The following is a 12920-nucleotide window of genomic DNA, read 5'->3' as shown; positions in this document are numbered from 1 at the left end:
CCACTTCATGGGCTACTCTGTAAAATGTCATCGCACGTATATGTGTTAACAAATATGTGTTATCAAAAATAACAAATAATGTTCTGACCAACGGGTGTGTATGAAAATGTTTAAAATATGGCTGCTTTGAATTAATTACTACAGGCATTTCATAGAAATTTATGAAGAACAAAATTATTTTTTTGGTTTCATAATGTTCTTTAAACACATTGTCTTAATGTATATCGCTTCGCTGTTAATTACATGTACATTTACTATAATATGTCAACTTGCGTGTGGATCGTTTTGAACCACTCTACAAGCTCGTACAAAACACACCGAATCTGTCTGTGTCTGGTGTATTTTGACGTCTGCGTCTGTATCTGTTACGTGTTATCAGTATATGCATATATTATTGACTGCGGTTAATTACGATAATTCCACATTGCTTAATATATATCTTTCCTGTTGTTTATTAAGAACGTAGACGAAAAGAAAGTTCATACATTGTGCAGCTGCCAGTCTAGACGTGTGACGATATAGCGCATGTTCTAGTTCAGTCAATCAGTAGAAAGGTGCTAGGCGGTAATGAACCCTTTTCATTGGTCAGTTGACTCGTCGTTTAGGAGGTAGATGGCCGTTGCTACCTGGTGATTACGCCATTCTCTAATCAAAGGTAGTATCTGACGTCACATAATATCAGCTGGGAGGTACAAAAATAAATGCAGTGAATTTTACAATAATTATACTCTTTCTGGCACTCGTCCTTTTGTATTTCTCGATCCAGCCAGTGTACCACGACTGGTACATCAAAGGCCGTGGTATGTGCTATCCTGTCTATGGGATGGTGCATATAAAAGATCCCTTGCTGCTAATCGAAAAGAGTAGCCACGAAGCGGCGACAGCGGATTTCCTCTATATATGTGTGGTCTTTAACCATATGTCTGACGCCATATAACCGTAAATAAAATGTGATGAGTGCGTCGTTATATAAAACATTTCCTTCCTTCCTCAAAATGTCTTAGCAACATTGCTGATTTAAGATCAGATCTTATGTCATTATCAGTAATAAACCGGCCTCGGTGGCGTCGTGGCAGGCCATCGGTCTACAGGCTGGTAGGTACTGGGTTCGGATCCCAGTCGAGGCATGGAATTTTTAATCCAGATACCGACTCCAAACCCTGAGTGAGTGCTCCGCAAGGCTCAATGGGTAGGTGTAAACCACTTGCACCGACCAGTGATCCATAACTGGTTCAACAAAGGCCATGGTTTGTGCTTTTTTTGCCTGTGGGAAGCGCAAATAAAAGATCCCTTGCTGCCTGTCGTAAAAGAGTAGCCTATGTGGCGACAGCGGGTTTCCTCTAAAAAAATCTGTGTGGGACTTTCCAATAGTCAATTTTCCTTGTGTGTCGAGCAAAGATGGGGTAATCGTAATCGATTGTAATCGAATACATGTTTTCATAAAATCGCAATCGTAATTGTATGTTTGAGAATGCCATGTAATTCAAGATTTCAAGATTTATTAAACAACGCTCAGACACATTACAATGTGTAACAAGAGGACATTTTCAAATACATAATTAATATACATGACAAGAACAGGCGTCAACATAGAAGTATCTATAATTAACATACATGACAAGAACAGGCGTCAACATAGAAGTATCTATAATTAACACACATGGCAAGAACAGGCGTCAACATAGAAGTATCTATAATTAACACACATGACAAGAACAGGCGTCAACATAGAAGTATCTATAATTAACACACATGACAAGAACAGGCGTCAACATAGAAGTATCTATAATTAACATACATGACAAGAACAGGCGTCAACATAGAAGTATCTATAATTAACACACATGACAAGAACAGGCATCAACATAGAAGTATTTATAGAAGGAAGGAAATGTTTTATTTAACGACGCACTCAACGCATTTTATTTACGGTTATATGGCGTCGGACATATTATGGTTAAGGACCACACAGATATTGAGAGAGGAAACCCGCTGTCGCCACTTCATGGGCTACTCGTTTCGATAAGCAGCGAGGGATCTTTTATATGCACCATCCCAAGAATCTATAGTTAACTTAGAACACGAGATATGCAATCAAAATAACTAAAATGTGCGAAGAAACATCAATTCACAAGACTAGGTAATCTTTTAATAAATATAGCTAGGTCTTTTAATAATGGTGCATTACATAATGACAGCATACCTTGATTTTATGCACAATCTGCAAAGGCATTCTTCCTAGTTTTGTTAGAACAACTACATTGGTGGTGCATTTTTTAACATTCAAACGTTTTACCAAAAAAATCACATGCACATGTTCAATATCATGATCCGGGTGATAACCCCATTCTTCGCATCCTTAATTTAAACACTGGACGCAAAGGTGTCTAAAACATATAGCTTCGTGACAAAAACGGGGTGGGATTTGGCTCAGTCGCTTGAGTGATCGCTTGAGGTGCTTGCGTCGCAGGATCGAAACATATCGGTGGATCCATTCAGCTGATTGGGTTGGGGTTTTTTTTCTCGTTTCAACCAGTGCACCACAACCGGACAAAGGTCGTGTGGTATGGGGTTTTTTTCTGTCTGTGGGAAAGTGCATATAAAAGATCCCTTGCTGCATTAGAAAAAATGTAGCGGGTTTCCTCTGTTGACTACGAGTCAGAATTACCAAATGTTTGACATCCAATAGCCGATGATTAATTAATCGATGTGCTCCATTGGTGTCGTTAAACAAAACAAACTTCTTTTTTCATTATTACGACATACATTATTACACTTTCTTAAATTATGAAGAATTATTTAACGACGCACTCAGCACATTTTATTTACGGTTATATGGCGTCAGACATATGTTTAAGGACCACACAGATATTGAGGGAGGAAACTCGCTGTCGCCACTTCATGGGCCACTCTTTTCGATTAGCAGCAAGGGATCTTTTATATGCAACATCCCACAGACAGGATAGTACATACCACGGCCTTTGTTACACCAGTTGTGGAGCGCTGGACTATTTGATTCAAGAAAAATTGTATATACGTGTTGTACAATCTAATTAAAATTAGCTCCACTATTACATGTGGATCTAACACCAGCCAGTTGGAGCTCATGTCCACCAATCAAAACCTTACTTGCAGAATCCTGCCAGTGATTTAAAAATAATTTGGAAATATTCCAAATTACCCTGAGGGTATACGACATGTTTCGTGTGAATTACGAATGCCTTAAAACATGTTTTATTTTATAAAATAAATAATTTGTAATGTAAAACTGAAGACTGATTTAGTTTTTAGTTTTTTTAATAAAGAAATAATTTGTAATGTAAAATTGAAGACTGATAACCCACCCCGTACGTATTGGTATGGTTCGCTGTACTGCGGCCACTAAAATAGAACAGCGATGGTTTTTATATATTTATACTTGTATTTAAATATGTATGTGTGTGCCCCCTCCACTTTTTAGCACCTTCGTACGCCCGTGGGTATGTCTGTAAAATGTCATCGCACGTACATGTGTTAACAAATATGTGTTATCAAAAATAACAAATAATGTTCTGACCAACGGGTGTGTAAGAAAATGGTTAAAATATGGCTGCTTTGAATTAATTACTACAGGCATTTCATAGAAATTTATGAAGAACAAAATATTTTTTTTGGTTTCATAATGTTCTTGGTTTCATAATGCATGGGGGACACATACCCTGAAAAGGACAACCCCTGTTGTCCAGCTCTTTCTCCCAGCATATTGGTTTAAACAGACACACCCTCTAAACCAGGCCGGAGTACACCCATTTTACAGAAAAAGCACAACTTTTGCATGGGCCGGAATTACCACAAACAAGTCTTCAATGTCAACAAGTTACACATGTTTACAAACTACATGCTATCCCCTGTCACTTCAGTCAAACAGTTGCCACTTCATAGCTGTCTGCCATGAAATAATCACAATCAAACAGCAGACTACTTGCGCGGTCAAATTTCCGGACAACCAAATGGGAAGATAACTGTAATATGAGGCAAGAAAGGTGCTAGGCGGTAATGAACCCTTTTCATTGGTCAGTTGGCTTCGTCGTTTAGGTGATTACGTCATTCTCTAATCAAAGGTAGTATCTGACGTCACATAATATCAGCTGGGAGGTACACAAATAAAATGCAGTGAATTATTACAATAATTATACTCTTTCTGGCACTCGTCCTTTTGTATTTCTCGATCCAGCCAGTGTACCACGACTGGTTTATCAAAGGCCGTGGTATGTGCTATCCTGTCTATAAGATGATGCATATAAAAAATCCCTTGCTGTTAATCGAAAAGAGTAGCCCATGAAGTGGCGAGAGCGGGTTTCTTCTCAATATCTGTGTGGTCCTTAACCATAACATGTCTGACGCCATATAACCGTAAATAAAATGTGTTGAGTGCGTCGTTAAATAAAACATTTCTTTTCTTCTTTTTTTCCCTTCCTTTTGTAGATGGTTTCTCTGACACTCGTCTCAAGAAAACCAATCCTTGGAGCTCGCTAAAGTTCACTAAACCTACTCCAAGGATTGGTTTTCTTGAGACGAGTCTCGGAAGACCCATCTACAACCGGACGAGTGCCAGAAACTATTTTTGTCGTCCTTGGGTGTCGTTAAACATCCATTAGGTTACCTCTGTTCCATAGCTGCATTATTTGCTTGTGCTACCTATATTGAATTTTATCTGTGGTCCTTAACAATAAGCAGTGTCTGGTTTGTAAGGGAGCAAAAGGGGCAATTGTCCCTGGCCCCCTGCCAGAGCCCCCCCCCCACACCCCCTCGACTAAGGACTTCCTTTATATAAAAAAAATGTAATTATAAAATTCATTTATTATTTTATTTGTCATGTAATTTAATTTCTATGTTGAGGGGCACCCGAACCTGAAGTGCCCCCCCCCCCCCCCAAGGTCTAAATGCGGCCCTGACCATGTGTCCAACGTCGTATAACCGTAACTAAAATATGTTAGGTGCGCCGTTAAATAAAACATTCCTTCCTATCGAATTAGGACACGAGTCACAAAAGGGTACAGACACGAAATCATAATATACTAAAAGGCAAAAGTTATTGTGACACACAAAAGACAAAGATAATTGATGATAAGTTTTAATTGCCGTGTATGAAACGTTATAACATGGTAATGAAATGTCCGAAGGTATGGAAACGAGCACAAACGGGCGGGCACACACATAAATACATGTATAAATATATATAAAAAAACATCGGTGTGGCTAAAAAGTGTACCTCTTGCCCCCCCCCCCCCCACCCCCCACCCCCACCCCTACGTCATAATGGCTCTTGGCAGTTTTGCTCAAAAGTTACTTAAATATGACTACAAATATTTAGTTTTGGAGAGGGATAGGGGCAAACCATCATTAGAAACAGTCCCTCACATATTGTAACAGCAATGACATTGACACGTTGACCAAATTTTTTTATAGTCTGTTCCAAATAAGTGCACAAATCACCTGTTCACTGACATTTTTCTTTTAATTTCAACACCACCTTGAACATCAATGAGCGCCCAAACAAGTAAATATTAAATTAGGTAGACTATCATTAAATAGATATTTACAAAAATATTTTCTTTACAAAATAATCATCTTTATTCTATTTCCGACAGTACTTTTTTTTTTTTTTTTTTTAGTCTGTGAGGATTTCTCTCATTATCCAGGGAAGACTAACACCATACGTCAATGTCGTTCCAGCCAGTGCTCCACAACTGGTGTAACAAAGGCCGTGGTATATACTATCCTGTCTGAGGAATGATGCATATAAAATATCCCTTGCTACTAATCCAAAAGAGTAGCCCATGAAGTGGCGACAGCGGGTTTCCTCTCTCGATATCTGTGTGGTCCTTAACCTGATGCCATATAACCGTAAATAAAATGTGTTGAGTGCGTCGTTAAATAAAATATTTTCTTCCTTCCATACGTCAATGATTAACACTGGGGCTAGAGCTGGGGGTGGGGGGTGGGGTGCTTTAGGTGGTGGTCGGAAGAACCGCCTTGCTGAGGCTACAACAATTTTTACAGTAAGGCTGTTCATATAGGTGTATAGGGGAAAATGTAGATACATGGTCAGCTAGGTTCAAATGTGAACCCCATCGTGTTCAGACTACGCTGCGCCCCTGTAACAACGTGCTATGTTTAGCAACAATAGTGTTCTGGTCTTTCATATCACGGGGGCGGGACGTAGTCCAGTGGTAAAGCGCTCGCTTGATGCCCGGTCGGTTTGGGATCGATCCCCATCAGTGGACCCATTGGACATTTCTCGTTCCAACCAGTGTACCACGACTGATACATCAAAGGCTGTGGTATGTGCTACCCTGTCTATGGGATGGTGCATATAAAAGATCCCTTGTTGCTAATCGAAAAAAGTAGCTCATGAATAAATCAATGTACTCTAGTGGTGTCGTTAAACAAAACAAACTTTAACTTTTTATATCACGGTGCAATCAAACTTGAAAACACGTTACTGTAAACAGTAAATTTTATAATATATTCGAAAACTATTGTTTTTAAACATAGCTTTCTGGTTTAAAAATAATAACAATGTTTGACTGCTTGTACCTTCATACGGTAAAACAAAATGTACCAAGACACGCGAAATAAATTACTTGTACATTTTGTACTTCAACAAACAATTTGATAAGAATCGCCATCTAAAAATCAAGTACTGGCTGCTATTAAATATTTACTTAAAGCCAACTGTAAGACCTCGTTTACGAAACAGAAATTTAAAAGGACATTCCTGAGTTTGCTGCATTGTAAGATGTTTCCGGCTAATAAAATATTTCTACGATTAAACTTACATATTAAATATATTTTCTGATTAGAATATCAGTGTCTGTACATTCAATGTGTTTCTTAATATTTGTAAGGAGCCCAAACTGGATTCGGTTTACAAATAATTTCGTACGTACGAAAACATAATATTTTAGGAAATAAAATTAAATTTAACCTAGTAAAAATATTAGAACGATTAGATACACGTTTAATATGCAGCCATTGATATTTTATGCAGAAAAATATATTTGATATGTAATTACAATCATTAAAAAGGCTCTGTTAGTCGATAACACCTTAAAAGTTGCAGCAAACTCAGGAATGTCCCTTTAAGTTCATAATAATCAGTTAGACCCGATTAAGATATGTGTGTAACATATGACAGTACGTACACTATTTAAGTTCTCCGTCAGTAACATTACAACACTTCTGATAGATACTGTTACCTAGGCCTTGTACTAACAGAATATCTAAATTTTAATATTATGGCGAAAGTCGTATTCCAGTCCGCTGGTAGGCCCTGGGTTTAATAATAGCTAAATGCAAATATATGGGTTGTGTTCCTTTTGCAGTATTCATAAAACTGTATGATGCACTTGTACGTTCTGTCATGGTTGATTATGGAGCAGCCATTTGGGTATAAATGCTATTCAGTATCGGGCTTGTCGTTTCTATCTAGGTGTTGATAAATACCCATTGCAATAGTACAAGGTGGTATGGGTTCGGTTCCTTCTTCACATAGACAGTGGAAAGTCGTTATTACACAGTGGTGTCGAATTGTTAATTGTGAACATTTTACAGTTGGTAAGAAAATATTTTTATGGGGTGAACAAATTTGTAATACGAAAAGGAATTTAAAAAATTGGAACTTTTATGTACACCAATTATTTATTCACTGTAGCTTCCCTGATTTTACTAATGTTAATATAAAATTGAGCAAACGAAGAGTGTTGAATAGCCTGTTACCAGCTATGTTAAACAGATTTGAAACAGATTGGTTAAATAAGGTTTGAAGGGATAGTAGTATTAATAGAAAAGGAGGTAACAAACTTCGAACTTATAATTTATTTAAAAACAAATATATAACCGAGTTTTATTGTACATCATTTTTACCTATTGCTCATAGAAATGCGTTTGCCAAGTTTAGGTGCGGTGTGGCACCTCTTAGAATTGAAACGGGGAGATACGAAAATATTATAAAAAATGAACGATTATGTTTTTATTGTAATAATTTTATCGAAAATGAAGAACATGTTATTTTAGCTTGTCCATTGTATAATGATTTTAGAACAATTTTGTTTAACAACGCTGCGGTGATTAATGATAATTTTAGTGATTTTAGTTGTCATGATAAAATTATATTTTTATTTTCCAACAATTTTATTATGCGATCTTGTGCCAAAACCTGTGCACAGATTTTAAAAGTAAGAAAGTTATTTATTTTTCATTTTTTCTTTCATTTGTATAATATTATCGTCTCTCATAACTCTGTATTGAGTGGCTTTTAGTTTTAAAATATTATGTATATTGTTTTATATTTTTATATAACATGTATGTAATTTTTAAAAAGGTGAGACGGGAAATAAAATATTGAATTGAATTGAATTGAAGTACGTCAGATAGGAAACTGAACGTCAGTATATTTATAAAACAATTTAAAAATTCAGTAAAGCAAAATAGGTACAATATACACAAGATAAACATTCACTTACTTACGGTTATCGTTCCCTATAAAAAAAACTGTAACAAACAGCAAAATTATTGCTTGGTTCACACCGTCTCCATGAATCTACAGCAAATCCTTAAATAAACCGACGCCTGCCCCGATTAAAGGGCTGGGCGCGAACTAAACAGTGGTCTGCCTTGAATAGAAGCCAACGTTTGCCTTTGTCGCTTTGTAAAGTTAAAGATCACGTTTTAGTTATAATATTACACCGCGGTGAAAGACATGTATACCCATGTGATATTTATCGTCTCTTAGGACTATATCGTGCAATATGCCTTTTCAGAGCTCATTATTTTTTGCTCGTACTGAATGTGGAAAAAAAAATTCTTCAAAGATGTATTTAAAGGAAAAAGAAAAAAAAAGTGCAAAGTAGTTTGCCAATCTAATTAAAATTAGCTCCACTATTAAATGTGGATCTAACACCAGCCAGTTGGAGCTCATGTCCACCAATCAAAACCTTACTTGCAGAATCCTGCCAGTGATTTAAAAATAATTTGAAAACATTCCGAATTATCCTGAGGGTATACGATATGTTTCATGTGAATTACGAATGCCTTATTTAGACCAGTAGAACTAATTTTAATCGGATTGCTAACAACACTGCGTAGTCCCCAATGTCCAGGTAACATTTCGTCTGTAAATAATAATTTAAATATTGACCAATCACACTTCGCCTTTTATAACGTTATTTGGGAGCATACAAATTCTAAAAATATCGGGCGAGTCTATTTTAGTGGCCGCAGTACAGCGAACCATACCAATACGTACGGGGTGGGTTATCAGTCTTCAATTTTACATTAAAAATTATTTATTTATTTAAAAAAACTAAAAACTAAATCAGTCTTCAGTTTTACATTACAAATTATTTATTTTATAAAATAAAACATGTTTTAAGGCATTCGTAATTCACACGAAACATGTCGTATACCCTCAGGATAATTCGGAATGTTTTCAAATTATTTTTAAATCACTGGCAGGATTCTGCAAGTAAGGTTTTGATTGGTGGACATGAGCTCCAACTGGCTGGTGTTAGATCCACATGTAATAGTTGAGCTAATTTTAATTAGATTGGTAGTTTGCATACTAGTACATTGTAGTTCTGGAACTGCGGACGATTGCGTCCCGATAAAAACTTAAGGTAATAAGCGATGTTGAATCGTTTTAATATCAGAGGCGGATCTGGCACAGCGCACGGTTAAAAACAAGCTTCAAATGATGTCTGTTGACAGCACTTTACCAAAAGTTATTCTGTTGGTTGGTATGGGCATTCTAGTGATAAAATGTATTTGTTTCTGCTGATAGTGTTTAGTTTTTTCATGTCATGCCAACAATTCTTGCTTGACATGTTTCACATTAAATTTCACATGATTATAAAGCATTAAATCATTAATCCTACCATATAAATACGAACATGTGAGCAACGATGTCACACAGTACAACTCCGCATAGATGTTTGGGAAAAGTGTGTACATGGTTCTTTCGATTTATATTTTTTATCGGTAAAATACTTTATAAATAATTTGGTTTAATCTTGAATATGTTTATTAGATTGTTTGTGTAAACTCCATTGATAGATGTGTGGCGTATTCCTGAATGCAAAGTTTCATTGATAAATAGCTAAATGAAATAGCCACAACATGACGTCATTTTGCTCAATGACGTCGTTTGGTAAGCGATGTCATTTTCCGGTCTTTAATCTGTCTTGTTTGGTTGTTTTGGAAAGTGATACTGTGCGATTTTTGTTCATTGATGCGCGGTGTAATAAATAAAGTGCTATACTCGTTCCCATGTGAGACCGTTTATATTACAACTCGTGTGTTTTCGCTCGTGATGTACGATTAAAAATACACTCGTAATATAAACAGACTCACACTGAAACTCGTATAGTATTCTTTATTTACATTGTCAAACAGTAAAATGTCACTTGTCAGTATACATATTTATGAATAATTAAATTTCCGTTACATTCATTAGAATTTAACGTCATCCCATTGGTCCATGAACGTAAAAGTAACGTCAGGGAACGTCATATCTATAATGACGTCACTTTATATTGGTAGTTTGTCTTATTACTGAGCGTTATTATTGAATAATAATAATAAAACATAAAATATGAACTTCGCCGATTCACACAGTCTGCGGATGATTTTTGTTGTTGTTCATACCCCGATGAACGTAAAAGAAATAACACAATCCTTAAAACAATTTTTAAATTTATTAAAGCAAAATTCACAGTTACTTACCTATATCTTTTCCTCAGCTATACAAACACTGTAACAAACAGCAGCCGGCATCGGTGGCGTCGTGGTTAAGCCATCGGACATAAGGCTGGTAGGTATAGGGTTCGAAGCCCGGTACCGGCTCCGACCCAGAGCGAGTTTTAAGGACTCAGTGGGTAGGTGTAAGACCACTACACCCTCTTTTCTCTCACTAACCACTAACAATTAACAACTAACCCACACTCCTGGATAGACAGCCCAGATAGCTGAGGTGTGTGCCCAGGACAGCGTGCTTGAACCTTAATTGGATATAAGCAAAAAAATATGTTAAAATGAAATTGGAATGAAAAGTACACTGTAAAACAGCAAAATGATTGGTTGGTTCAGACTAGTTCCATGACCGTATACACTCGAGGCAGATCGGGGGGGGGGGGGGGGGGTGTTATAATTTTATTATATATTAATTTTAATTTTTGTACGATCCCCTTCAAACCTCCCCCAATGTGTCCTTGACATTCCGCCTCATGCCAATGGATTTTCTAGATCCGCCACTAGTACTTCCTCTTTCACAAAGGTCTTCTTACATTTGATTGAGGTTTGATAACATTGGCGTAGGAAGCGGGGGGGGGGGGGGGGGGGGGGGGTCGGGGCATAGCAGCAACAACGATGGTGTATATATATATACACACTGGCGTAGGAAGCGGGGGGAGGGCAAGGAGGGCATGTGCCCCCCCCCCCCCCTTACAGATATTTTGCTTTATAATAGTGTAAAAGTGTGTAAGTATATCCTACGCCCGTGGATAATATTCTATGGTCCACCCTATCCTACAAAAATGTTGTTGGTTTCTTTTTTGTTTTGTTTTTGTTTTTGTAAATAATTTCAATTTTGTTTGACGTAAGAAAAGTAAAAGTGTTTTGGAAATAACAAAAATAATAGTGCCTTTTCATAATGTTATGGTGCCCTTTTTGTCTTGGACCCCCCCCCCCCCCCATCAGAAAAGCTGGATCCGCCCCAGACAAGACAAGAATTAATTACACTCAGCCCGTATTCTACGGTTTACAGCAATCTGATTAAAACAGTTGAAACCGCCAAGTAAAGCTCTATTTTAACCGGACGCGAGCGATGCAATAATATTTATATCCATAACGACAGTCTTCTTTTTAAAATTGTTATCAACAGTTGAAACTGCCAAGTAAAGGTTGTTTGATTAAGCTGTATCCTAATCGGACGCGAGAGATTATTGTATATGCACCATCCCACAGACAGGATAGTACATACCACGGCCTTGGTTACACCAGTTGTGGAGCACTGGCTGGAACGAGAAATAACCCAATGAGGCCACCGACGGGCGTCGATCCTAAACCGACCGCGTATCAAGCGAGCGCTTTACCACTGGGCTACGTCCCGCACTACAGCACTAAATTGCCTCGGATTCAGAATATATATATTTGGTTTTTGAAAATTTCCCAGGGAGCATACCCCCGTACCCGTTACAGATCTGCCTCCGCCCATTTTTGTAGCCCGGCATATTTGCTTTAGAGGAACTTAAACCTGACCCTTTTTTACAAATGTGTGACCCCCCTCCCTTTACAGAATTCATCCTTGCGTATAACAGGCGTGCGCTACAACAGCTTGTTCTGAATGTGCACGTATACCCTATGACCTGATCTGACCAAACTATTGCGGCAATATACCGATATCCCGACAATCCCAAACCCTGAGTGAGTGCTCCGCAAGGCTCAATGGGTAGGTGTAAACCACTTGCACCATCCAGTGATCCATAATCGGTTCAACAAAGGCTATGGTTTGTGCTATCCTGCCTGTGGGAAGCGCAAATAAAAGATCCTTTGCTGCCTGTCGTAAAAGAGTAGCCTATGTGGCGACAGCGGGTTTACTTTTTTAAAAAACACAGTGTCAAAATGACCATATGTTTGACGTCCAACAGCCGATGATAAGATAAAAAATCAATGTGCTTTAGTGGCGTCGTTAAATAAAACAAACTTTACATAAGCGTACGAGGCAGGGGGGAGAGGGGGCGGGGGCAGGGTGTGCTGGAGCAAAACTTCAAATTTGAGCAAAAATTATAGAGATTTCGGACAAAATGTGCTAACCTGGGACCTTTTTACCATGTATTTCCATGATTTAACCCTCAAAATTAGTTGTAATCCATGTTAAAATG

General features: G+C 37.6%; 1 protein-coding gene across 4 annotated transcripts in view; it reads right to left on the bottom strand.

Annotated features, from left to right (window-relative positions):
• Window positions 1-8673, bottom strand: part of LOC121388456 (3-galactosyl-N-acetylglucosaminide 4-alpha-L-fucosyltransferase FUT3-like) — a 65161-nt gene extending 56488 nt beyond the window's left edge. The window contains exon 1 of one of the 4 annotated variants that reach the window (XM_041519784.1): window positions 8508-8673. The gene's annotated coding sequence lies outside the window, so the exon portion shown is untranslated. The remainder of the gene's footprint in view (window positions 1-8507) is intronic. The other 3 variants (XM_041519785.1, XM_041519788.1, XM_041519787.1) reach the window with 3 other exon arrangements.
• Between the last annotated feature and the right edge of the window lie 4247 nt (window positions 8674-12920).

The sequence above is a fragment of the Gigantopelta aegis genome, chromosome 14 (genome assembly GCF_016097555.1).
Source record: "Gigantopelta aegis isolate Gae_Host chromosome 14, Gae_host_genome, whole genome shotgun sequence".
NCBI classification, from domain to species: domain Eukaryota; kingdom Metazoa; phylum Mollusca; class Gastropoda; order Neomphalida; family Peltospiridae; genus Gigantopelta; species Gigantopelta aegis.
This window is presented reverse-complemented; position numbering and strand designations above follow the sequence as displayed.